Source organism: Cyprinus carpio, chromosome A20 (genome assembly GCF_018340385.1).
Source record: "Cyprinus carpio isolate SPL01 chromosome A20, ASM1834038v1, whole genome shotgun sequence".
NCBI classification, from domain to species: Eukaryota; Metazoa; Chordata; class Actinopteri; order Cypriniformes; family Cyprinidae; genus Cyprinus; species Cyprinus carpio.
The window spans coordinates 16367971-16393012 of NC_056591.1; positions in this window are offsets into that span (position 1 = coordinate 16367971).

The following is a 25042-nucleotide window of genomic DNA, read 5'->3' on the forward strand; positions in this document are numbered from 1 at the left end:
AACACAGCCCACGTTTCCTGAAACCTTATATGTAGTGGAATAGCTATGATCTTATATTTATACGACTTAAATTTAGAAGGCCCTTAATCTCATTTCCTGTTTCCTAGTCTTTTTAAAAAATAAAAATAAAAATAAAAACAGTACCTTTCAATATACCTTTGTAACAGATGTTTTTAAATGAAAAAGCCTTTCTGGGAGCTAAATTGGCCCCAGTTGTTCCACGACTGCATACTCTTTATAATTTGTGAAGTGCATTCAATTCTAAGCAAAATAATCCTCCTTTTCATTTTCAGAAACACAGGATATGGAATAGTCAATAAATTACTACCCATTCATACAGCCCACATCCACTCTAAACAAGTTCTTTCCTTTCATTTTGAGAACGTTCAATATGTCTTTATTCTTCTCAGAACATACAAGAAACATGTCTTCTTTTTCCCCACTGTGTCTCTCAGTGTTATCTTTAGTATTCCCTCACATTTATTGACACAAAGTGTACACATCAATGATGGATGGCCACTATTATAAGGCAAAGCCCCTGCTACCCCTCAGTACAGGCAGAGAGGCAGGGATTAATCTAGCCCATTACATTTGGAGGGTGGGGAGGTGGGCACATTGACTCTGATTAGGCACACTGAGGACTCCTGGAGCTCTAGGGCCTTGTTTACATCAAGCATTAACATCCATCTTGGGTGATCTGATCGGTGGACAGCAGTGAAACAAGGTCCACAATGTTTTTTCTGGCATTTTGTGTTTTATCAACATGTTTTAACACACTGACATAGCATATGATGTATGCGCTCATGAAATCCCCTTAATGAAATGTGATCACAAGTGGTCACAGGAGATGCTTTTGAGTCACATGGTAATACCAGGTGTGAACGGTCTGACTCACCTGATGACTTATAAACAGCTCACATGAGAATGGTGTTAAATTTGAGTGTAAACAAGCCCTAGATGTCTCTGGTATTGCTCCGTAACACCTGTAAAATGTCTACAGTTTAGTTGAGCTTTTATATTTTCCCACTTAATGTGAGAAGTGTTTTTGTGATATTCAAAAGCTTTTTTATAGCTGTTTTCATGTTACATTTACAGATGTCACTATTAATTGTTTTTTTTTTTATTATTTAACTTTAACCATTTAAAAATATAAAACATAAATATATATAAAAACTGCTTTCAACAGACATTTACAAATTTTACTATATATGAAATATTTAAAATAAATTATTTACATTTTTATGAAAATATGAAAAATATAGAATATATGAAAACTGCTTTTATGTTTCACTAAATAAAAATTAGAATTATTTCAATGTAATTATTAACATTTTATAAAAATGTAAACCATACATAAAAATGGCTACTGTTACATTATTATATTTATATAATTTTTTTAAATAATTTTAATATTTAATATATAGTCAAATTTGTCAAACAGTTTTTATGTATTTTACTTTATATTAAATGTATTTGTAAATAAATTATTTAATTGTAACAAAACTGTAAATTTCAGGGGTGGAAACCACAAGTACTACTTCAGCTCAAATTCACCCAGCAGTACGTCATTGTGGTTGTTGTGGTGACAACCCTGTACCACAATATGTTTCATCCCACATATCTGATCTTACATTGGTAAAATCTGCTGTGTGTCAAGTGATCTTGCCATGAGAGAAAAAAACTGACATGATGACAGATTAAGTGTCTAATAGCAGAGGAGAAGAGATAGATGGGGATCTTGCATGTGCGTGTGAAGCACACCAGTAATTTCCCCAGGTCATCCACACTTACATGTGTACATTTTTCATGCGTGCAAAAAGAAGTGAGGGGAGCACTTTATAATTTCTGAAGAGGGTAAAATGTTAGAGGTAGTTAGAGAGATAGAATGGTACAATCTTCAGTGACTCATATTATCCACAAATCTATTAGAGCCAATTAATTGCACAGTGGCAACTTGGGCACAGTTTCTTAATTTATTACACTGGAGATGAACAGTGCCAGAAACTGCACTCAACTGAATGCAGTGACAGATCCCAGTAAAGTGGTGCAGAAGCAATGGCTTGAGATGATGAAAAAAAAGAGATCTATCTTCTCCAGTATGGCACGAACTCTACTTTTAATCATTTTCTTGGAAGATTATTTATGATGAATGCTAGAAAATTAATGATTCCACTCAACTCTTAAATTAACGTATCAGTAGGTCCAGTTATGTAGCACCTTTTGAACTCTGTAACTTTAAAAATGTTATGTTTGTGTTGGTCTTTTCAATTGTAATTAACTTATATTAGCTTGATTATTTACACAGCAACAAGAAAATTAATGTGAAGCCTCACAGGATGGAAATATTTTTTTTGAAAATGTGGTTTCTGTTCTTTATTTGCACCATGTTGATAGTTATTTTACATCAGGGTGTTAGCATAATTTTTTCTATAAAGTTTTTTTTAATTATATTTTTGCATTTGAATATTACAGTTTTATTATATCTAACAGGATGGAATATTTTTAAGTTACACAAAACAACTAGTACAAATAAAATAAAATAAAGAATAAAATAAAAAAAATCTCATATTTCAGTAAAAAAAAAAATCTCATATTTCAGTTAAAGAAACACTGCTAATGGATCCTGATGTTTATGTCTTTTATGCCCTAGCTTTTGTTAGATATACAGATATCCCAAATGACTTATGGAAAAGTTCATTTCCACAGGATAAAATTTAAACTGAGGAAAGAGGAAAAACCTGTAAATTTAAATAAATTCAATTTAATTATATAATTCCAATTTAACAATTCTATTTTTTTAAACATATAAACATTTTAAAGATATAAAATAATAAAAATATATGTATATATTAAAAGTATAAAATGGTATTTCCTTAAAAAATTAAATATTTTTGAAACTTTTTGATTGCAAAAAGAAATTTCATTTTAGAAGATGGTGAATAGCATCCAAGAGCACGACAAAAAATGACAACAATGTAACAAGGGCAGCAACATACAATTCACCTACATGTTCACTTAAATGTGTATTTTAAGATATATAATAGGGGCAATAAAAATTGACTATATTATCGGGTGGATCCTATTATATTTGATCTATGTGCAGTTTAGTGATGAATGAGTTCAGGCTTTATACGCCGTGGCCTCTGAGACAGACAAAGTGTCCAGGGTCAAAGACTGTGACATTCTCATCCACGTCATACTCCTGGCAACCTGTTATTATTTATGGAGATTATTAATAGCATGCCTTTGAAGATGAAAAGGCAGAAGAGCCCTTGCCGATCATGTCTCGGTTGTTTGTAAGTTCAGATTGAAAGCGTAAGAGTTGTGCTCTTCTCATGGCAACCACTCAGTTTTGATAGCTGAAATTTGCAAGCGTGGTCATGAGAGTCAGAGGTTTATAGCTACATCCTGTATTCAGATTTACACATCAGAGAATCCAAAATGAAGTGGAAAGAAAGAGGAGCGAAAGCACAATCGAGAGGGGATCTTTTCAAGGTGAACTCCTTCAGCGGCTGATGAGAGCAGCGCTTCGACAACATTCAAAATAAAATAAAATAAAAATCAATTAACCGTCTTCTGTGCTTACTGTCTGAAAACTGTCCAAACTTCCTTCTTGCCCCAGCGAGTTGCAGAAAGGTAAAATGAAATGACTGGTGAGGTTTCTACAATGGAAAGTCAACCGTTATGTGAAAGGGATTTCTCAGGCACATGTCTGAGCTTCTCTGCTTATTTTTGGATAAGCAGAGAATCTCAGAGGATTTGTTTGCTAAAATCTAAGCCTGTTGCTTAACAAGAGCATGGCGATGGCAACACCAAGGTCATGAGGAAAAATAAGTAACTAAAACATACTGAAAATATATTTGTGTAAACACTTTTTAACATCTATTTTAGCAATATATTTGTTGGCATTTTATTTTTTTTATATACCTGAAAGTATATTTTTGGGGTTTTACAATGCATGACAGGGATTCCGCATAATAATATTCAGTAAGATCAATGTAATACAATCCTTATCTGTTATAACTTGTACCAATCAACTGTAACACACACCTGTCCTCTATGTATCTGAACACTTCCAGCTGCTTATATGTATTTTATATCCTCTGTTTCTTTGGCAGAATGCATTCCAGTTGTGCCTCCTCCCTCCCAGGGCTACAGGCCTGCCTGCTATTTTATTTTTCCATTCTCCTCTAGAAGGATGTGGGTGATGATTTATAGAGCATGTCCAATTGGTCTCTGTGTACCAGCACAGGGCAGAGTCTCATGAGTATGTTGGTACAGTGGGTCAAAATCCAGTAAGGAATTTCTCATGAGTATGTTGGTACAGTGGGTCAAAATCCAGTAAGGAATTGCCCCCCCCCCCCATCAAAGAAAGTTTTAAGCAGGGGCCTGGTACTGGAGGATTTTCAGTCTAATTACCATGGAGGCTGGGCAGTCCAGAATCAGATACCAGGAAAAGAGGCAGTGAAACATAAAACGTTTTGGCCTACAAGACCTGCTCACTATACTACGGGCTTGTTATAAAACCCCTTTTCAAAAAAATGAGACTGCTTGGCTTTGGCAAATGAAAGTGTACTAGCACTAAAAGAATCTGTGTGTCCTTTTTCTGAGATAATAAAGACATAAGAAACACTCTTTTCACTTGAGAGAGCCCTGCATTAAGCAGTCTTTGGGATAGAGAGCGGGGATTTCTGTCAGGGAAGTGAATGGGGGTTAGCACAGCTGCTGAGGGCTTGGATCTGGTACCATGCTGGCTGCCTGTTTGAAGAGGGCTGCAGCTCAACAGGGCCTTCTAATACCTCCATTGTTTGTCATACAGGGGTGCAGACCTCGAGTGCCAGGCTGAGGTGAAGAGGTCCACAGCTGCACTGAGTCTGAGAAAAGAGAATGACAGAGGGGAAAGGTCGGTAAAGTGTTTCGATGTTGTTTGGAATTGATTATAATAAACAAGTTGCAAGTTTTAGTGCTCATGGGGCAGTACAACATCTTTGGCATAATATTAAAATGATGTCATCAATAACTCACCCACATTTCATTCCAAACCTGTATGATTTACTTTTTTTTTGCAGAACATTGAAGGAGAAAATTTAAAGATAATTATTAATATATTAATAATTACTTTTTTTCATATGATTACAATGAATGGGGACTGAAGCACTGAAGCTTCAAAAAAGACGCCTCAGTCCCCATTCATTGTAATTGCATGGTTGTGCATTTGGGTGAGTAAGTGATAACAGAATTTTCATTTCCAAATACAAATAGACAATTTTTAAATCACTACATAATTCCCATACTTCCATTTGTATCATTCTAGAGATTTCTAAAAAGCTTTCTAAAAAGAGATTTATAAATGAGTGATCATATTTTAAATGGAAAACAGTTATTTTAAACTGTTTTCATATTTTGCAGTATAAAGGCCCCAATATACTTCAAACAAAGTTAATTTTCGTTCTTTATTTGGGGTCAAAAAGAAGTTCGATAAGGCTGAGCGACGATATACTGTTTCCAAACATTCAGACACCCCGCGTTGCTGGAGGCGGGGTGTAGATTAATGTAAACGTGTTGCGACGCTTGCGTGTATGCCCTAAACACAACAACAATAAAATAAAGAGGTGTAGGCAATCTAGGTGTGAGACAGGCACCAATGGTCAGAATATTATAGACAAAAGAATAATGATTAGCAGCAGTTCAGAGTGAAGTACCATGTTTGCAATACAAAAGAACCATAATCAGTCCTTTTAAGGGAAGTGTGAATGTCTCATTGTCTGTAAAAAAAAATATTGGAGTCAGTTTGTTACTTTATTTTATTAGTGTTCATTAATTTAATTAAATTGGATAAATTGTTACACCTATTTGTATTTTATGTGGTGTCATAATTTACTTTTGATAAAAACAAAGGTTTATTATTGTATATTCATTTGGCATTTCATTTACTGTACCCTTTAAATTCCTTAATTGAAAGAACAGCAGCAGCAGCAGCATGGTGTATCATTTATTTGGAACACATGTATTTGGTACTTGCTACCTTATATCTTTACTCTTTCCTTTCATTGTTTTCATGGCTATGGAAACTTGTCTCGGATGTTTCTCTGTGTCACTTTTTGCATAACTCTGTGTTGTGGACACCAAGCTTCGTTGCAATTTCTTTCTAGGAATTAAATGCTTTCTCTGGATCTTTAAAGTCTATCCGCGAGTGATCGTACAGGTGCGGATATATTTGTGCCAGCTTAGCTATTCCACACAGTGTAGCCTATTCAGGAGATGTTGTTCTATGTTCGGACCTCCGCAGAATGAGAAAGGAACCTAGGAAAAAAATATTGTGGAGTTTCAGAACACACCCACCAATTCTGTAACCGCCATGGACCAATGGAAACTCAACAGTGTTCAGGAGCCAAAACAAACTCCCCCCGAAAGTTGGCTTTGGGGAGCTGTTTCGAACTGCCAAAACAAACTCAAAATGAACTTCGGTTCGGCCTGATTTTGTTCGAAATGACGTCATATCAGTTCATTCTTCTATTTTGTTTGAAGTATATCTGGGCCTTTACTGTTTTTTGATCAAATAAATGCAGCCATGGTGAGCATGGGAGACTAAGCTTTTAACAGCATTAAAAAATCTTACTGACCCCAAAACTTTTCAATGGAAGTATATCCCTATATACTTTTTTTGACTTATAACAAAAAACAAAACGGAACAATGCCTAAAAGCAGCTATGTGACAAGGTGTACAGTAAACAAGCTAAAAAACCCAGATCTAAGTTTTTATAAGCTGTCGATCCTAAAAACGTTTGGGAGTGCAACGTGTCATATTACTCTGAGAACTGCTCCCACTGGAGGGAAATGGAATCGGCGACAAGATCATTCATTATTTTTAACCATGTCAAAAGATTTTTCACCACCCTATGTAAATCTGAGAGGAGGAGATATATTAAGAAACTAAATTTTATTGGTCTATGTCAGTGCCCCTTTTCCTAACCTTCCTTTTGTTTGAGAAATGATCCAGCTGAATGGCCCAACGTGAAATACCCCGATATCTACAACTATTTGTGTCCTAAATGCTTATTTTTGGGGGGATCGACAGCTTATAAAAACTTAGTTCTGTGTTTTTTAGCTTGTTTACTGTACACCTTGTCACATAGCTGCTTTTAGGCATTGCTCTGTTTTTTTTTTAATAAGTCAGAAATGACAAAGAGACAGCTTCCCGCAATAGGAATTCAGTGGAGAGCATTGGATTGTTTCCGCCTGGTGTGGGCGTGGTCTAAATGCACTCTCTCTCTATATGATATACTTGTCTTTTTCTAGTCAATCCAGAAAACAGGCATCATAAAAAAAAATACTGAATAGAATCATACTGATCTATGAACTAACAGGATGAGGAAAAGGAGAAAATAGAGGAAATAGGGTCCTCCTTTTTCAGAGAAAAGGGATAAATTAAAAACAAAACCTGACAGAACAGAATCAGTACTTTATTGACAAAAAATGTAATAAGATTGCCTGAATTCAAACGCTTCATCACATGAGTGTCTTTTATTGATTGTTCATCGCTGGGGTTAAGAAAAAAGCTCAACTTCATGCAAATAATTGCATGCAAACTTTACAATTTTTACATCATAAAGTTTTTTTTCTCTGTAATCTAAATTTATCCAACAACTGAGACATTAGCCGGTGGAGCAAGGAGCCACAAGAATAATAGATCTGTTGATCTCTGCCGCGTGTGAATGTCCCTCCTATTGACTTCCCCCATTGCAATAGCATGAATCTAGATCACAATAGGATCCCAATGCAAATTCAAAGCACTGATAAATGTCCAGGCCAGAAGGGACTGTTCAGTTCACTGCATCCAGCATCACTGACCCATACCGCAGGGTCTGGGCAGAATGCAAATACTATTAGACTCTATTTTGGGCAAGACTTGGGTGGATCAGAGTCAGAGATTGAATCTGACCTGGGGTCATGTGGCTGCGTGGTTCTACAGCAACCCAAACAAACATGGTGGAGAGGCTTCCTGGAGTGAATGAAAAGGGAAGCATGCGCGTGGGTGTAGTCGCTCATTCAGTGTTCCAGCTTATAAAACTGTCACAAACAAGTGGAGAACACTTTATAATGCTATTTAATAACACATTTTGTCTCCTATTATACTATATATTCGGTTACAATCTTTTTAGAAAACCAAAAATATTGGAACTGAATGATCAGAATCCTTCACAAAAAATCTTGATTTACCAGCTTGTCCTCAGTCAGCTTACTACCACCATATTTAACCAAAGCAAAGACCTCTTTGCAGCACATCAGGCCCTGTTAACCCGGTGAGGACTTCTCCGGATTCCATTTTTAGTTCTCACCTCAAGCGCCCTTCTGTCAGCATTCATTTTTCACTGGAGCATTGTTAAACAACATTAAATCAGGTAGACAAGCGAGACAATTTCATTCTGTGTCTAGATGGAGGTGGCAGACAAAAGTGAAGGCGGAGATGAGATCTACTCAACGTAATGCAAATGCAGAATGGGGACCAGCTCAGCAGGGGGACTTGAGGGAGTAGATCTGTAATATGTGTTTGGAAATGCAGTGGGGAAAATGAATTTTCTGGTATTCATAAGGGAAAAAAATAGTTGATTTTTTTTTCCATGTGGGTGCTGATGGATTTTACAGTGGATTGTAAAATTGTGTGCAACATGAAGGAGAATATATTTATATATTACATATTTTATAGAAAATTCTATATACTGTATCTATCAGTTGAGTGAGAGCATTACAAATACCATCCTAATAAACAAGCTTTAAAACCCCAGTCATCAGAGAGCTGTCTGGACTTTCAATTAAACTCCACCTAATAAATATCATCAGCTCTGCAGAGAAGTAATGAACTAGTTTCTGTTTAGGCCCAAACTTGTAGGAGGAGCAAACTAGTTTTTACACCGTTGCCTAAATTGCTCTTTGATTTTATGAAGCCAGTTTGACACAGTCCCATCTGGAGAAGGCCATGCAGAGGAGATCGGGCTGTTTCACCTCTCAACCCCCTTATATGGGGAAGCCAACTAGAAGTAACATGTTCTACACAAATGCACATATTAGACATAAACACCCTCACAATATCATTCTTGCACATTTTTTTTATTCTTCTTTCTATTCTCCATATTTCTTTACTTAAGTCTCACGGCTGCCCAAGGAGGTCGCTATAATTGGACCCTCATTTCCTGAGCACGAATCGTCTGACTTCACATAATGGATTTGGTTCTCCTCATGGCCTTGTTCAAATAGGAACCAAATGCAAATAGCCAAAGAGCCATGACCATCAGATAAAAGTACATGGCGACAGACAGAGACCTGGACAAGAAAGTTTAGGAGCCACTCTGCGGTTGTTCAAGTGTGTTTTGAGATAACATCAACAAATGTGGACGTTTTGCCCAGTTGACCTAGAACACAGAGAGTTAACTGGCACTTATCCCATTATATTTTGCATACTGATAACCTAAAAATAGCTCAGAATCTCTTGCATAAACATTTGTTCCTATTGCTGGCATGTCTTCTGACACTTTATTCACACCTAATGTGGACTGCGGTTATATATAAAATAGATTTTATGATGGCATTAACTTGATAAGCCTCTGCATAATGCTAACATGTTAGTGTAAATGGCTGGTGCTTTGAACTCTCCATTTACATTCCAGATTCTCTTGATAATAAACCAGTTCATTTTATTTTGACTGCTTGCATTTGAACAGGCTCTAGTCTGGCAACAATAGATCTTTGTGTTTGCGTTTCCAAAATTAGCATATGACGAAAAGACTTTAACGAGCTTGCAAGACTGCTGCAGTTATCACAGGAAATGAAATAATCACTTGATTTTGAAATCAGATAACTTTAAAGTCTCTTTGGAGATCAGTTGTTTTGCTTCATTACGGTCTTTCTGTTTTGGTGTTACTACATTTGGTTAAAGGGGTAGTTTCCCAAAAACTAAATTAGTGTCACCATTTATTCACCCTTAAACCTGTATAACTTTGTAAGAAGATATTTTGAAGAATGTTGGGTTCCAAACAACATTGGACCCCACTGACCTAAACTGTATGGATTATATATATATATATATGTATAACTTTGTAAGTTTTATATATATATATATATACCAGTCATTTGTCAAACCTTCTACCTGATTTTCTCAGTTTTGTCAACCTGCTAACATTTTAGACATTATTTTCTAGCCACCACAATGATCATTTGCATAATGTTTATGCATAATTTTTTGCACATCCAATATAAAATAAAGTTTTCTAGTTACCTTTTCTAACTGACCTGACAAAAAGATTCTGAAATTGTAACCCCCACAAGAATTTATTATTTTTTCCTCACATATTTTTTGACAGCCTTTCTTAAAGAAATACACTACTATTTAACTGTTTGAGGTCAGTACATTTTTTAAATAAATTAAAAATTGTATACAGCAAAGATACATTAAACAGAACAAAAGTGACAGTAAAGTCTAAAATTTGTTACAAAAATGTATATCTAATAAATTTTATTTTGAACATTCTATACATCAAAGAATCCTGAAGAAGACAAAAAAAAAAAAAAGATCAAGCAGCATCACTTTTTTTCAACATCGAGAAAGACTGGAGAAAAGGCTGCTGAAAATTCATCTTTGCCATCACAGGAATTAATTACTTTTTTGAATATATTTAAATAATAAATTCTAATACTATTTCACAATATAACGTTTTACTGTATTTTTCATCAAATAAATGCAGCCTTGGTGAGTATAAGAGACTACTTTTAAAAACATTATTAAAAATCTTACTAACACCTGAACTTTTGAAAGCTAGTGTATATATTTGCTCTCTGTGACACTATTTTATAGTAAATCTGCCAGTGTCGTGAGAGTTGTCCAGAACAGGTGGTCTATCGCACTTGCCTTCACCCTCATCCTGAAAGCCCTCATGTCTGACCAGCTCAGGATCCGTCAGCACTTCCTCTGAGCTGATATCATGCCTGTCATCACCTGGATCTTCGCTCTGGCCCACAAGAAGACTCTTCCTGTAACAGCACAAACACACAGAATGACTATCCAAAACAGAAAGGGAAGTTCAAAACCTGTCATAACACATCCTGTAAAACAGTACAGACTGATTTAAAAACTAAGCATGTTTGAACATCAACATGTAACAGTAAAATAAGCATTAAAAGACCCTTTAAAAGTCATTAGAGAGACATTACAATCTGAGCGGCGGTGTGCCTTTGATGCCGGTGATTATAGGTGTGCAGTAAAGCCCTGAAGAAGGGGTTAGGTTAGGTTGATGTCTGGGATGCAGGTGATTTAGTTTCTCTCGGTAGGAAGCCTTTGGCTCTCTGACATGTTTTGTGTGACCTTCTACGGGCCAGAGTATCATTAATTACTTGCTGAGTTTTTATAGGATGGATCAAAGTTGGAATGGAAACAAACTGACACACGTTTTGGGTTTGCTATAATGTGTTCGAAATTAATTATCTAAAAAAAAAAAAAAAATCTCACCATGTGTTGATGCCAAAAACTAGTTGTTTTTCAGTTTTAAGTGTCCGTCCAACTGTTTTTGAGGAGGTTTTAGCTGTGAGGATGTTACAATCCTGTTGAGCGAGGTTAAAAGAGAGAGGCTTTGTAAAAATCCACACCTCAGGCCAGCCATCTGTTACAGAAGCTGGGGAAAAAAGAAAAGAGGCCCGTTCTGACCAGTCACCCCTCTCTGTTTTCACACTCTGTCTATCATAACCTATCTACTATCAACAGCTGGCCATTACCTCAGGCGAGGTTTCTGCTTTGTTAAACATCTGGATCTTGCTTCAGGGGTTCAAGTTGTTTTGTGGGCCTCATATTAGGCACTTGAACCTTTTGGGTGTGTAATCCTATTTATTGTAGTTATTGTTTTTATTAACCAATTAAAAGCACAATATGTACGTTTTCGCCACTAGAGGGCGCTTATTCAAAACAAACAAAGGTGTAGCTTGATGACTGTGACTGAGTGTGGAATCATGGGAGTTGTGGTCTTCATCCACACAGCCGATGCAATCCGACGGGACTTGGGCAGAAATCATGTTCATGGATGAGCTAATGTATTAAAGATTTATTAACGTCATAGTATGAAGCAGAGTAAGGTGGAAAGCTGTCGAAGCGAAACGAGGCCGCTGAACGAGTGTGACACACAGCTTGAAAGCAGCGGGGCTTTTATTATGCCACAGTCGACCGCTTCCGCTCCTTCCGGTCGTGCATATGTGGGGTAAAGCAGAACTGTTTTATCATACTAGATACATTTGAAGGTTCTGTTATAATGCTACTCTGTGTGGTCGTCATAGGTCTAATAAAGTGAATACCATATTAAAGCGTCTTTGGTGTTTCCATGTTTTCTCTCAAAACAAAACCTGAAATCGAGAGGTTATGACGTCATTGGCAGGCAACACAATAAAACTATGGACACGGTCCATGTCACTAATTAAAACTGCTTATTTCTCTGGATTTAAACATTCTTCTAAACATTTGGGATAATATAAGTAAACAAGTCAGCAAAATATATAACACTGTTAAAAAAACTTACATATTGTGCCTTTAATAGGACCTGACAGCAATAATGAGTAGTTCAGCCATGAAACTCTATCGGCGCTCTAATTGGTTCATTCAAAATTTGGTTCCCAACCAATCAGGTTCTAATTACAATTACCGCGTGCCTATAAACCGGTCACATTTCATGCTCGCCACACCAGCGCGCAATGTATATCCTCTTGCTAGCCCACCGCCTCCCCAGCACCACCTGCCTAGATCGGCTATGGGGGATCTTCTTCTCTCTCTAGCGGCAGCAGCCGCATGCTTCCTTTTATTTTATGATCTGTGCATTTAGCCAAAGCATGTGTACCTGCTCTGCAGCAGCAGCATAGCAGATCTAGTCCGCCAAGACTAAACCTATGCTTTTATAACTTTATCAATAAAGCTTCAGGTTTACCCTAAACCTACCCGATAGTGTTAACAAATGCAAAACTGATATAAAAACACATTTGCTGATGCAACCATGCCATTTTAACTTATATGCACTTATATGCAGATTTGAACTGCTTTGTCGAACTGTGGTTACACGGGATTCAAACCAGAGCTCCTTGCCACTCAAATAAGTCTCCTTACTCCGTGAGCTACTGAACAAACCGAATGCTTAAGAAAACCCATAGATATTAAACTGGATATGTGTGATGCTAACATTCAAAAGCATCAGTTTTCAAATCTCCCAGCATATTAATATTGTTATGAAGTCATAACATGATTTTCTTCAAGTAATTAAGTGAAAATTACAATTACAAAAAATTAATCGAAACTCTCTAAATTTGTGTGAAAAGAAATAAAATGTGTCAGAGTTTTACTGCCTCTAGTGTTAATTTCTTTTGGAAACTGCAGTGATGTACTTATTGATACGTATTTCGCGTCTCGCTAAAAAGTGCACCCAGGTACATTTATGCCATGAGACCAGGTAGGTTAATTGTGCTGTTTCTTTAAAGCCACTAAAATTATAATAAATTAAAATAAAACATTATTGTAACAAAATGAAAATTATTAATTTACATGAAACAATTTTTAAAGTACTACAGAGGGAATCTACTAACAGTGCCACTAAAATAAAATAAAATAAAATAAAACATTTTATTCTGTAGATTACTACTTCATGAAGTACTCTAGAACAAAAACAGATAAACTAAACTAAACTAAACTAAACTAAACTAAACTAAACTAAACTAAACTAAACTAAACTAAACTAAACCAAACAAAACCAAAATAAAATAAAATAAAATAAAATAAAATAAAATAAAATAAAATAAAATAAAATAAAATAAAATAAAATAAAATAATGTAGATTCTCTCTGTAGTACTTCCGAACAAATCTGTCCAGTCTGGAGCTTGCTAATTATCATTAATTTGCGTGTTGAGGCAAAAGTAGGCCAAAAGTTACATAAAAATATATCATAAGTTACTCCCATGAGCATTACATATATTATTTAGAGTCAGAGAGGAATATCAGCCATTAAAATGAGCCAGATATTAGCATTTTCAGTGTGTTAAAAAGTATTTGGTTTTAAAGACATGCAAATGATTTGTTAATCCCGTCCACCATCAAAACAGTATTTGCTTGTTTTACCAAAGGGGAAAACAACTCTGAAAACAATGATATACCCTAGCCTCATAAATAAACTGGCCTTGAGGAACAGTGTGAATGTGGATAAGCAGTAGAATTGTGCTTAAAAATGCTGACGACTGTCTTAGTTGCCCATATAGAAGCACAAAATAGCAGAAAGAGTGGAGGACAGAAACACGAAAGGGTGAGGTGGGGGATTAAACCTTGGCTATCCTAGAAGCCTTCCGGGGTGCATTCATTTGTGAAACACTCAGGGGATGGCCCATCCATTTCACCCTGACCTCTTACAGACCTCCCACTGGAGAGATGGTATCTTGTCACCTTAATAATGGCTTTGCATACAAAAAGTTGCTTGAGCTCTGCTGGTGCTTCAATTCAGTTCTGGAGGAGGGGGGCATAGATAAACACCTAGAGAATGGCTTGAATGATAGCACCAAAGGCCAGAGCTTTGCCTTGGGATTCAATTATCTGAATGGTAATAAGAAATGCAAACAGAACGGAGCGTGCAAATAAAAAAGGGCACTGTCTTCATTGCTCATGTGAAAAAAAAAGAAAAAAAGAAATAGGAACAGGTGGAAAGAAAGGTCTTAAACCTTTGGAAGTCTCTACTACTATGACTCTCACAGAAGTGACATATGAAATCTCAACTCCAGAAAGTTCTGGAACACGAGCCATGTCCACATGTGGCCACTCTGATTCTGACTGGTTTGATTGGCCTCCTGCCTTCTTGAAAGCTCACTGGATCAATTTGCAAGTGGGAAGAAAATATGCCTTAGGAAATGAAGTTTGGACTAATGAAATCCATGGTTATCAAAGACCACTCCCACTGGTCAGATACACACATATACAATTGGGAAAAGAGCAGCTGCAGGTGACAGATAAACCACGTATGCATTCAGCATTTTCAAACAGATACACACATCAATATTTTAATTAAGTTGTGAATAAATATTTGATATCAATACAGTGAGCATGCTTAGTCATATCCTGTGAAACAGGCAAGGTAACTCCAAGCATTGTGATGTGACATATAGCCAGGTATGGTGTCCTATGCTCTGTTGTTATGTGTTTTATAGCCAGGTATGGTGTCCTATGCTCGGAATTTTCCCCTCAGTTGTGGTATTGATGGTGGAAGAGTCGAGTGAGCATCCACACGGAGGCGGAGCTTTTTTTTTAGTCAAGAAATATCTTCCACACAAAACAGGCAAGGTACACTCCAGACCAGCATTGTGTAATCTGACATACACTAACGGAGGTATGGTGACTATGCTCATCCGTGGTATGCTCGGTTAATGTTTTCAATCCAGTGTTTGTTCATGTTTTTGTTGCTGTTACGTGACGTAGAGGTGTTCTGATGGGGGGACGTGGGCTGAGACGTCAGAAAAATATACGGATTAGCCGTCCTGGTCAAAGACGGCGTTTTCAAATTTATCCACTTTGGGACCGGTTTCCCTGCTGGTACTGGACGAAAGTCGATAAAAAATTTGTGCGTATTCACAGAAACGCGTCTCCGTGTGGACCATTGATGGTGGAAAGCGCTGGTCAACTGAGAGTCAAACCCACAACCTTGGGTTACAAGTCTGACTCTCTGCCCCTGAATGGTGACCCCGTGAGCTTTGTCTCCTGGTGAGCACAATCCCAGCATGCACTCAAACGCATACCACACCGGACCTCTCCCTGAGCCCTCCTGCCAAAGCCTTTTAAATCTGTACAATAGAAGATGAGGGATGTACGAAGAGCTCACAGTTTTTGAACATAGCGAATAAGATTATTATAATTTTATTCAATTTAATATATAAAGGGGTCAGTTAGAACTGAGTAATGTTATTCTGCAAGGATACATTAAATTAATCAAAAGTGACAGTAAGACATTTATGATGTTACAAAAGATTTCTATTTCAGATAAATCCAGGTCTTTTGAACTTCCTATTTATCAAAAGATCCTGGAATCCAACACTGATAATAAAAATGTTTAAAAAAAAAAAAAAAAAACTAAAAACAAAACCAGCATATTAGGGTGACACTGAAGACTGGAGTAATATCTACTGAAAACTGTAATTGTATTAATAATAACTCACAATATTATGTATTTTTGGTAAAAAAATAAATAAATAAATGCATCCTTGGTGAGTAAAAAGCATTTAAAAAATCTTATATACATATTTTTTTATATTTTTCATTTATAAAATGAAACATAAATTAACAACAACAACAAAACATTTTATTTTTATAATCGCCTAAAAAAAAAAACTAAAGAATTTTAAAGTAACTTTAGACTTGAGACACCACAAGGCTATAACTTAAGTCTCTTTTAACTCTGTGGTCACCATCTGTTGTTTAGCAATGAAAGTAACATGTCTGTCTAGCAAATATAATGCAATTATAATCTTGAGCCGTGAACAAGCGAACACATACTCATAACAGTAGTTGCCAATTATTCTATGACTTCACAGTTACTCAAAGTGGCTAAGCATACAAAGATACACTCACAATATTATCTTGACTGTGAATTAAATATTTGTGAAGCACTGTTAGGCTGTTAATTTAATATAGTACATAAAAATGCTGTGATGCTTTTTAAAAGCAATTTTATAGCTATTTAATTATTATTATTATTTAAACGTACATACTGAAAATGCAACAATTTCTGATCATGAACTCCTAAAGGTATGTTTTTACTACATAACCTTTTGAAACTCCATTCAGGTATGAGTACAGGTGTTTATGAACTTGCAAAGTGAAAATAACCATCCAGAATGGTGAATAAGTAAGTGGCAAGGAGGGTTGACAAATATTATCAGCATTTTTGCTTTTTTCTTTCTTTCTTTCTTTTTTTACAAATTCATAAAATGTGTTTTAGATAAACAACATCACTCGATGTTCATATCATAAATCATCCAAAGAAAAATAAGCATTAGGGAAACCAATACCTGCACGCTAATGTAACCCCACACATCAGAGCTCATGCTATGATAAGAGCACCACTTCTTCGCAAGAGTTCTGCGCTCAGCTCTTTGATTTGATTCTGAAGCTGTTCCTTATTGAAGATATGATCAAATCCGGGTTTATTTTGTTTTCTCTCCTCAAGCCGTAGAGACAATTCCCACTGTACATCATGCAAATGGGGCCCCACAAATGCTTGCACAATTCTTTCTTAGCTTATCTGCTGGGAAGCAGGCCAGGCTGGTCTTATCCACTACTATATGTTCAATATTTATGGAGAGAAACGAGCCACCACCAATGCTTTTTTCCCCGTTTCAGTTCTTGATAAAAAAGAAACAATGTGACAGACCATGAGGCTCTCATCAGACTCTGTTTTATCAAGAGAGACCACTGACCAATTGAGTGAACTGACCCCTACTGCCCTGGATTTATAACCTTGTGAATACAAATTCAGGATATAGTCACGGTCTCTCAGCACACCACCTGAATTCCTCATGCCAGATTCCCCAAAAATAATCGAAACATGTTCACTTTAGACCACCAGGTTCAGGTGTTTCAAAAACTCAACCAAGAACAAGTGGTAGTGAGACAATAGAATCATGTTAGATTTAGACCACCAATATGCATGTATATGGGTAGTGAGCAAAGCCCCGCCACCCTTACAGACCATAGACCTGCTTAAAAGAAACCTGATATGTTAAAAAGAAATACTGAACAATATCCCCTCTCTTGAACACAATCGCAGTTCTGGGAGCCGGACCAGCTCCTCTCAAAGAGTACTACTGAAATCCTGCCCAGACAGATGCAGCGTGAGTGTGTGAGTGAAAAACACTGAAAAAGAATTAAATTAGGAGAGAGAATGTGTGAGAAAGAGGCTTAGCTTCTATAATCGTGTAAAACACTGTCATATAAATGCAAGTGATTATGTGCCAATGTCTCATGCTGGGGAAATACTGGGGATAAGACTATAGGTGTCATTATACAACTGATGAATTCACTCGGATGAAATGTGTTTTACAAGATGCTATTGAAAAAGAACCCCCCAAAAACATACTCTATATTTTGTGATGACCTGTGGGAATGAAACTATTTGTAAACATTCACTGTGAATGATAAACCGCCCTTCTGTGTCATTATTTCCATTTCAGCAAACACAGCGTGAGCCATGATGTCTGATTCACAAAAAAGCGATTCTTACTAAGTGGTTCTTTTTAGCGAAAAACTGTAAAATATTTATATATGATTATGGAAAGTTTGTTTGGGTGACAATAAACACAGTGCATTCAGTGCAATAAACAGACAATTTTGTTACAAAACAGAGCGATACTGTATTATATTACTAGAAGTGACATGATCAAATTGGAACAAAAAAAAATAAATAAAACTAAATGCAACAAGAATAACCTAGTTTATATAACCAGAGATATATAAATCCTAGTTTATATCATTTAAATCAGAACCCCTGGGGGGATTGTAAGAGAATTGCAAGAATTAAATAAATAAACATTTACTTAAAAAGCAGAAATATTGTATTTGTTTCTCTGCTAATTTGACCATTAAATGACATCAGATAACAGTGATATGAATGTGTTGTTAAATTTTTTAATATTTACTTGAAGGGGCATTTCAAGTAAATACTTTCAGCCAAAGAGGTTTGGCTGAAAAAAAAGTTTGAAAATCCCTGATTTAAATCATCATAATTTACTAAAATACCCCTTTATGACAGCACACAGCAGTGGCTGTGATTGAAACCTAAAGTAAGAAGCTATGGCTGAAGCACTTATGAATAACTATCTTTATCAAGCAATTAATCCCCTACTAAAATGCAATTTGTCACCTAAAAAGTCATTTCACTCCTGAATGTGCCCAATGGCTCCCTAGTAATTATTATGTCTGGTGTCCTGCATGTAGAGGGTGACATGACTGCAGGTCTAAGACAAATTTGCAGAAAGAATTGAGAAGTCATGACTAGGCCTACACAGAATGGCACAGAATATCATCCACTGCAGGATTATTTAAATAATTTTGGCTAGTCTAATCATGTTTGATTACTATACAGTCAAGAAAGACTTTAGTACTCTCAGCTGCATGTAACACATTTTACCATATGCAAATCAGTAACTGCACATTTGCTCCAAAATCAGTGCAGAAAATGTGAAAAACAGTCCCACCTAGGCCTAGTCATGGTCCAGAGTGCTCTCTCTCTCTCTCTCTCTCTCTCTCTCTCTCTCTCTCTCTTTCTGCAGGGGGTCCAAGCTAGCTTATGGAGCATCTCTGTTGAGAATTGATTTCCATCATCCCCCCACAGCAGAAGGCTCAGGTCACATCCTAGCCTGCCTGAGCAAGATAACGGCAAAATAAGTGAGAGCAAGTCGCCTGAAAAAGAAAAAAACCTGTGATATTGCCTCAAACTGACCAGTTCCATATCAAAGCAGTAGGTGTATGCGGACGGACAGTGTCTGTGGAGAACATTGCTTAGTCTTTTTTTCCTCCTATTTATGTAGAGCGATGTTTTTTGTCTACATATTCCCAAACATATGAGCTCTTTTTCTCTCTCTGAGGCATTCCATCTGATTATGAGTACTTTGCAATCTGCGACAGTTTGATTGATGCTCCACCTCCATGAGCAGAATTTTGAGTAGTGCCTCCTTGGAGCAGCCCGTTATGTGTCTACAAGCTGGTAACCTTGAATTTATGTTTCCACAGCAACAGTGCTGGTCATGCATTATGGATTATCATTGAAATTCTACACCACCTACCTAACATAATAATGGGGTCTTGAGACTTAATCAAATCAGCTATTCTGTGTGAGTGCGTGAGTGATTGTATATCATTCATAAGATTGCTATATGAACGTATGTTTACTTATGTTTGTGTTAGTAACAGTTTTTGTCTGTTTAAATTTACATATGCTGATGGTCTTTCCATATGTTGCAAAGATGAGGTGGAAGATAGTGGAAACATCTCTGACTGCTCAGCATGTCCATGTGTGGTAAAGTGTGACGTCTGAAACATGTTTATACTTCGTGTAAAAGAGTCTAAAACTATACCCTATAGTGAGGACCTTTTTGAAATAGTACATAGGGATTTTTTTTTTAGCATTATGTGGTCAATGGAGAGAACAGAAAACACATCCAGCCCATCCATCATATCCTAAACTCCATCCCCTATTCTCAGTCTCATCAACGTCTCTATGTTTTGTTTATAGGTCTTGCTACTGTCTAGATTCATGATAACCCTGTACTAATTCACATCACAGAGAATGGCAGCACCACACAGGCCTCCTAAAACTCTATGAGCTTACCTTACTCTATGATCTTATGAACACAAATAGGAATTTCTTCAACTTTGGACACTTTATGTCCCATGAATAGATTTTTGCTAAAAAAACAACTTTTGTTATACGAAGGTCACAATAAAACTCTCTTGGAAACTGTTTGACTACGTCCTCATGATTTATATTTGATATTTTTCAAAGGCCCTTTAAGTGCAGATTAAATTATTTTACCCATGTCCCAGACCCAGAATTTCAGTCCTCATAAAATATTATCTTAATAAATATTAATTAGCTTTAAATATAAACAATAAATCCATCATAAAGTATTAACTTCTATTAAAAGTATTTCACATCCTTTAAAAAAAAAATCAGATTCAAGCTGCAATTGTCAAATTAATGCAATAAATATATAAATAAAAACCTTTTAATTGTGTGTATTTAGGATGCATATGAAATAAAACTTTATCACAAAGAATATTACACAATACATAATTTGTAATGTGAAGGTGGGAATCTATCACTTTCTGGAAAAAGAAAAATCTCCTGTCACATGTATGTCAATTGTTTGACATTGTTATTTGCCATAAATGCATCACAGGAGAGTGTGAAAAGTGTTTTAAGAGTTTATTTTCTAAAAGTCCTCAGGGCCAAAAGTGGCCATAGTGGCCAAAAAACAAAGAGTACGTCCAACAAACATCAAAATAACAGTTATTTTCACCTTATTACTCTTTTGTGAAGAAAATAATAGTGTTGTAGATTCTCAGTAAACTACCATAGATGCAGAATCACTGAATCTACACAAAGGTCAATATGACTATGATATAAATACAGATTCGTACATCCTGGTTTGATCACTTCATCCTCGCGTAAAGGCTGTAATTACTTTAATGTGCTTTACCATATTGAGTAACGTACAGCAGGCTTAATCTTCCTCTGCTAGGCCTAAATTAACACTGTGAATCAGTGTAAGAAGAACAGTGGGTCTCTGCCATCTCTCTGTGAAGGCTCCTCTATTGTTCTATCACACTATTGACAATGAATCAAGCAGCGGGGTTCATTACGGAGGATTGGAGACAAAAGACAGAGGTGTTATAACTTCATAATTAAGAACTGGAAGCTATATCTGACAGCACGGGATGATGTAACCCCAAGAAACCAAAGCTGTGCAGTCTATGATTTATAGCACACGTACCGAAGTGCAACACAGAATTTACATAAGACATGTTTAGAGTGGCACGGACTCTTACAGTTGCATTATTTAACAAAAACCTTTAATTAATTGCTGTATTCATATGTAAATTAGCTTGTGTTCCTGTATGATAGAAGTGTACCACCCTTTTAGCATTTGTCTACAGTAACTGGTTAATGACAAATACAATATTAATGTGCAAAGACAATGTGTAATATAATGACTTTAATATGACAGCTGAGGTTTGGGAGGGAGTGCGTGGCACTTTGATGCCTGATTAAGAATCTATATCAGTTGCTGTCTCTCGCCTGTCAAGAGACGCTCTCATAGATTCCATTACAAACACAGTGTGGGTAGATAAGGCCAGATCTGCTGTGAGAGCCAGTCTGTGTAAAAACACACCAGGCTTTAGTCAAAGAACAGACAAACAAACTGGTTTCTGTTTCATAAATAAAATACGATAATGTCACTTCAAATTATGAATATATTTATGATTAAAGACAAATATAGCTGTTATCATACAGACACTTTTTACATAGCAAAGGCAGATTATATAAAAGATTATAATACACTTGTTTTGTAACATTAAAATTAGCTGTGATGCTATAGATTATGATGCTAATGCTAAGATTTTCATTAACTCGTCTATTACAATATTTTTAAACTATTAAAATGGGAAGATTCTAGGGTGGACCTGGAGTGACCAGCTGCTTTTATCAGCAGGGATGGCTAGTTCTGGTAGGCTAATTTCAATGTTATCCGATGTCTACTTGTAAGTATAAAGCGAGAATCTGTAACCGCAATGACTACTAGATTGTTCTTTGATTCTTAAAATATAGATTTTACAGATCATTTAAGTTGACTGGTAAATAACGTCAATACATAAGCTGAGACTTCAGTCCTGAGGGAACTGTGTGTATACAAACTGTACTTTTTTGTAACTCGCAATTTACTTCGACACAAATGAATGAGGCATTACCATTCACAAGATCTCTGCCTGCATCTATGTGTACAATGTGAATGTTTTGAATCACCATTTTGAACCAGATGTACTCTTCTGAGTTTCCATCTAATTGTCAAAAAAACAGCGAGCCAGAACGATGAAAAAGCAGTGATTCACATATTCTGTCAAACACTGGGTGCTGTGCAAATTAAAAAATGCTTGGTCAAATGAGCTGCTCTGTCTGACTGAGGCCTAAACAACTGGTGGTGACAGGTCCCGAGCAGAACATGTCAGAGCAGTAATGGCGCTAAGGTAACCAGATGGCTGGTGATGGATTTGGCTGTCTGAATCTATTCCTACAGCCCAACTGCACTAACTACACGTTGGACTGCTGCATATTCCCCCACAATTAGCTGCACATTTCGTCTTGGCTCCTACATGACATTCAGAAAAACACCGTGCCACGGTGCTGATAGAATATTTTGGAGGTGCAAATTAAGGTTCTGACATGTCATCTCCGAGACGGGAAAAAAAGATGCTGTGGTGCAGCGAAATGGTTTTAAACAGAAAGGTTCTTATTTACATACTGTGCGTACACAGTGAAATAAAAAATAAAGTCAATTCAGGGTTTGTCAGAGGAAAATTGGAAATTCCATCTGCATCATTTAAGAATCGTACAGATGAGAGTAGAATACGCATTCATATAAGATTAAAGAACACTTTGAGTGAAGGTTCAAGTGAAAACATGCAATTCTTGGCAGCATTTGGAAACTGCTTTTATTCAGTTTAACCACACATACAGCTATTATTTAGCTGGAATAAAAGTCCCAAATAACATTACACTATACAAAATGATTAGGTCTATTCATCTAAATAATTAAGTCAGACTGATGCAGCAGTGTAGATGAGGATTCTATTAGCATTGGGAAACCATGTTTTTCTACCAACTAATTTTCTGCTTTACTCATACCAAGAAGAGTGTCAATAACACCAACTGTTCTGTTATTACTTTACTGGCACTGTCTCATTTTACCCATTTACATTACCTCTACCCTTTTCACTTTTACTTTTTAAACAATTAAATAAATAGATTGATTTATTTACTTATTTATTGTATAATGTAGAATATGCTTAATATATTTATCTTACAAATCCTTACAAACCCCTCTCTTATTCTGCAGGTTCATGAGGTCCAGCTGCTAAGCCAGAGAAATCTCAGAACAGAGACCCACACAGGGATGTTTATCCGCTCCTCAGGGACTGTTAGAGACACTCAGTGATCTCCATCTCTTCCTGCATCACCCTGCTGGCAGTTAGAAGGGGATTGGGGTGAGAGGAGAGGGGGTTGGTCACACATTCATCCTCTGATATTCTGCTTGTCTGGCTGTGGGGTGATTGATGACCGCAGGATTGAAGTCGTCTGAGATTTTCTCCAGCCATGGTTGAAGGCCCTTAAGAATGTGGGGGAAAAGTGTGTATAGGAATGAGATTAAGGACTACACAGAAAAGACGAGATTTGATGAATCGGTCTGGTTGATGTTGATAGTCTAGTCTTAAGCGACTAGGCAAAACTGATGAAAAAATCCCAGGTTAAACCAGCCTAGGGTGGTTAGTTGGTCTGTTTTGCTGGTTTTAGATTAGTTCTAGGTACCCGTCAGTTGTCAGCCGGGGAGATAGACCATCTATAAGACCTGGAGACCAGCCTATCTTAAACCAGCAAAGACCAAGAAACCACCTTAGGCTGTTTAAAACATTTTCCCCCAGCAAGGACAATTAATTAGCATGAGGTTGAACTGAAAAACACATGCAGAAAATGCCATGATCTAATAGGCTGTCATGCATGATGGATCTAGCTAATGGTGTTAGTATACTCATTCAATGACATAAGCATGTAGCAGTGGTCCTTTGACCTCAAACCTTCCATCTGCAGGTTCTCCTGGGGGGGAAACAGGGGCACTTGTGCAGCGCTTCAGCCTGTGGGAACAGACAGTTTCTGTCCCTGCTGGGTCCCTGTATTCTCTTGTTTAAAAACACCCTGGGATGCATGGTGCTGCTTACATGTTTGGGCACCACAAGTGAGTATGTAAGCACACTATTTATCAGGTACAACAGAAAACATGCAGGATACTAAAGATTAGAGATGCCTCAATTCTCAATATAATACTGAACCATTCAGTACAACATCCACGGTTCAATCCGTGCTTCTGAACTGTTTTTTTTTTTTCGGTTTGCATTTAAATAATTTCCATGTGTCTTATTTCTCTCCAAACTGGCTCTGTTTGTGTGTGCACATGAGTCTACACTTGATGAGGAAATGCCTCATCACATTAATTTGAAAATGCAACACATGCCAAACATCTTCCCTTGTTATGATTATAATGAGAAGCGTTTCTATACCTGCTTTCCAACAAAAGAGAACATTGTAACATGATTTTACTCCACAACATCATAATGTTTGCTTTTGTGATATGATGTGCTTTTGTGATCTGATGTGTATCACAGAATGAGAGAGAAAATATATTCTATACTAAAATAAAATGTCGATTAGCAATGGATTA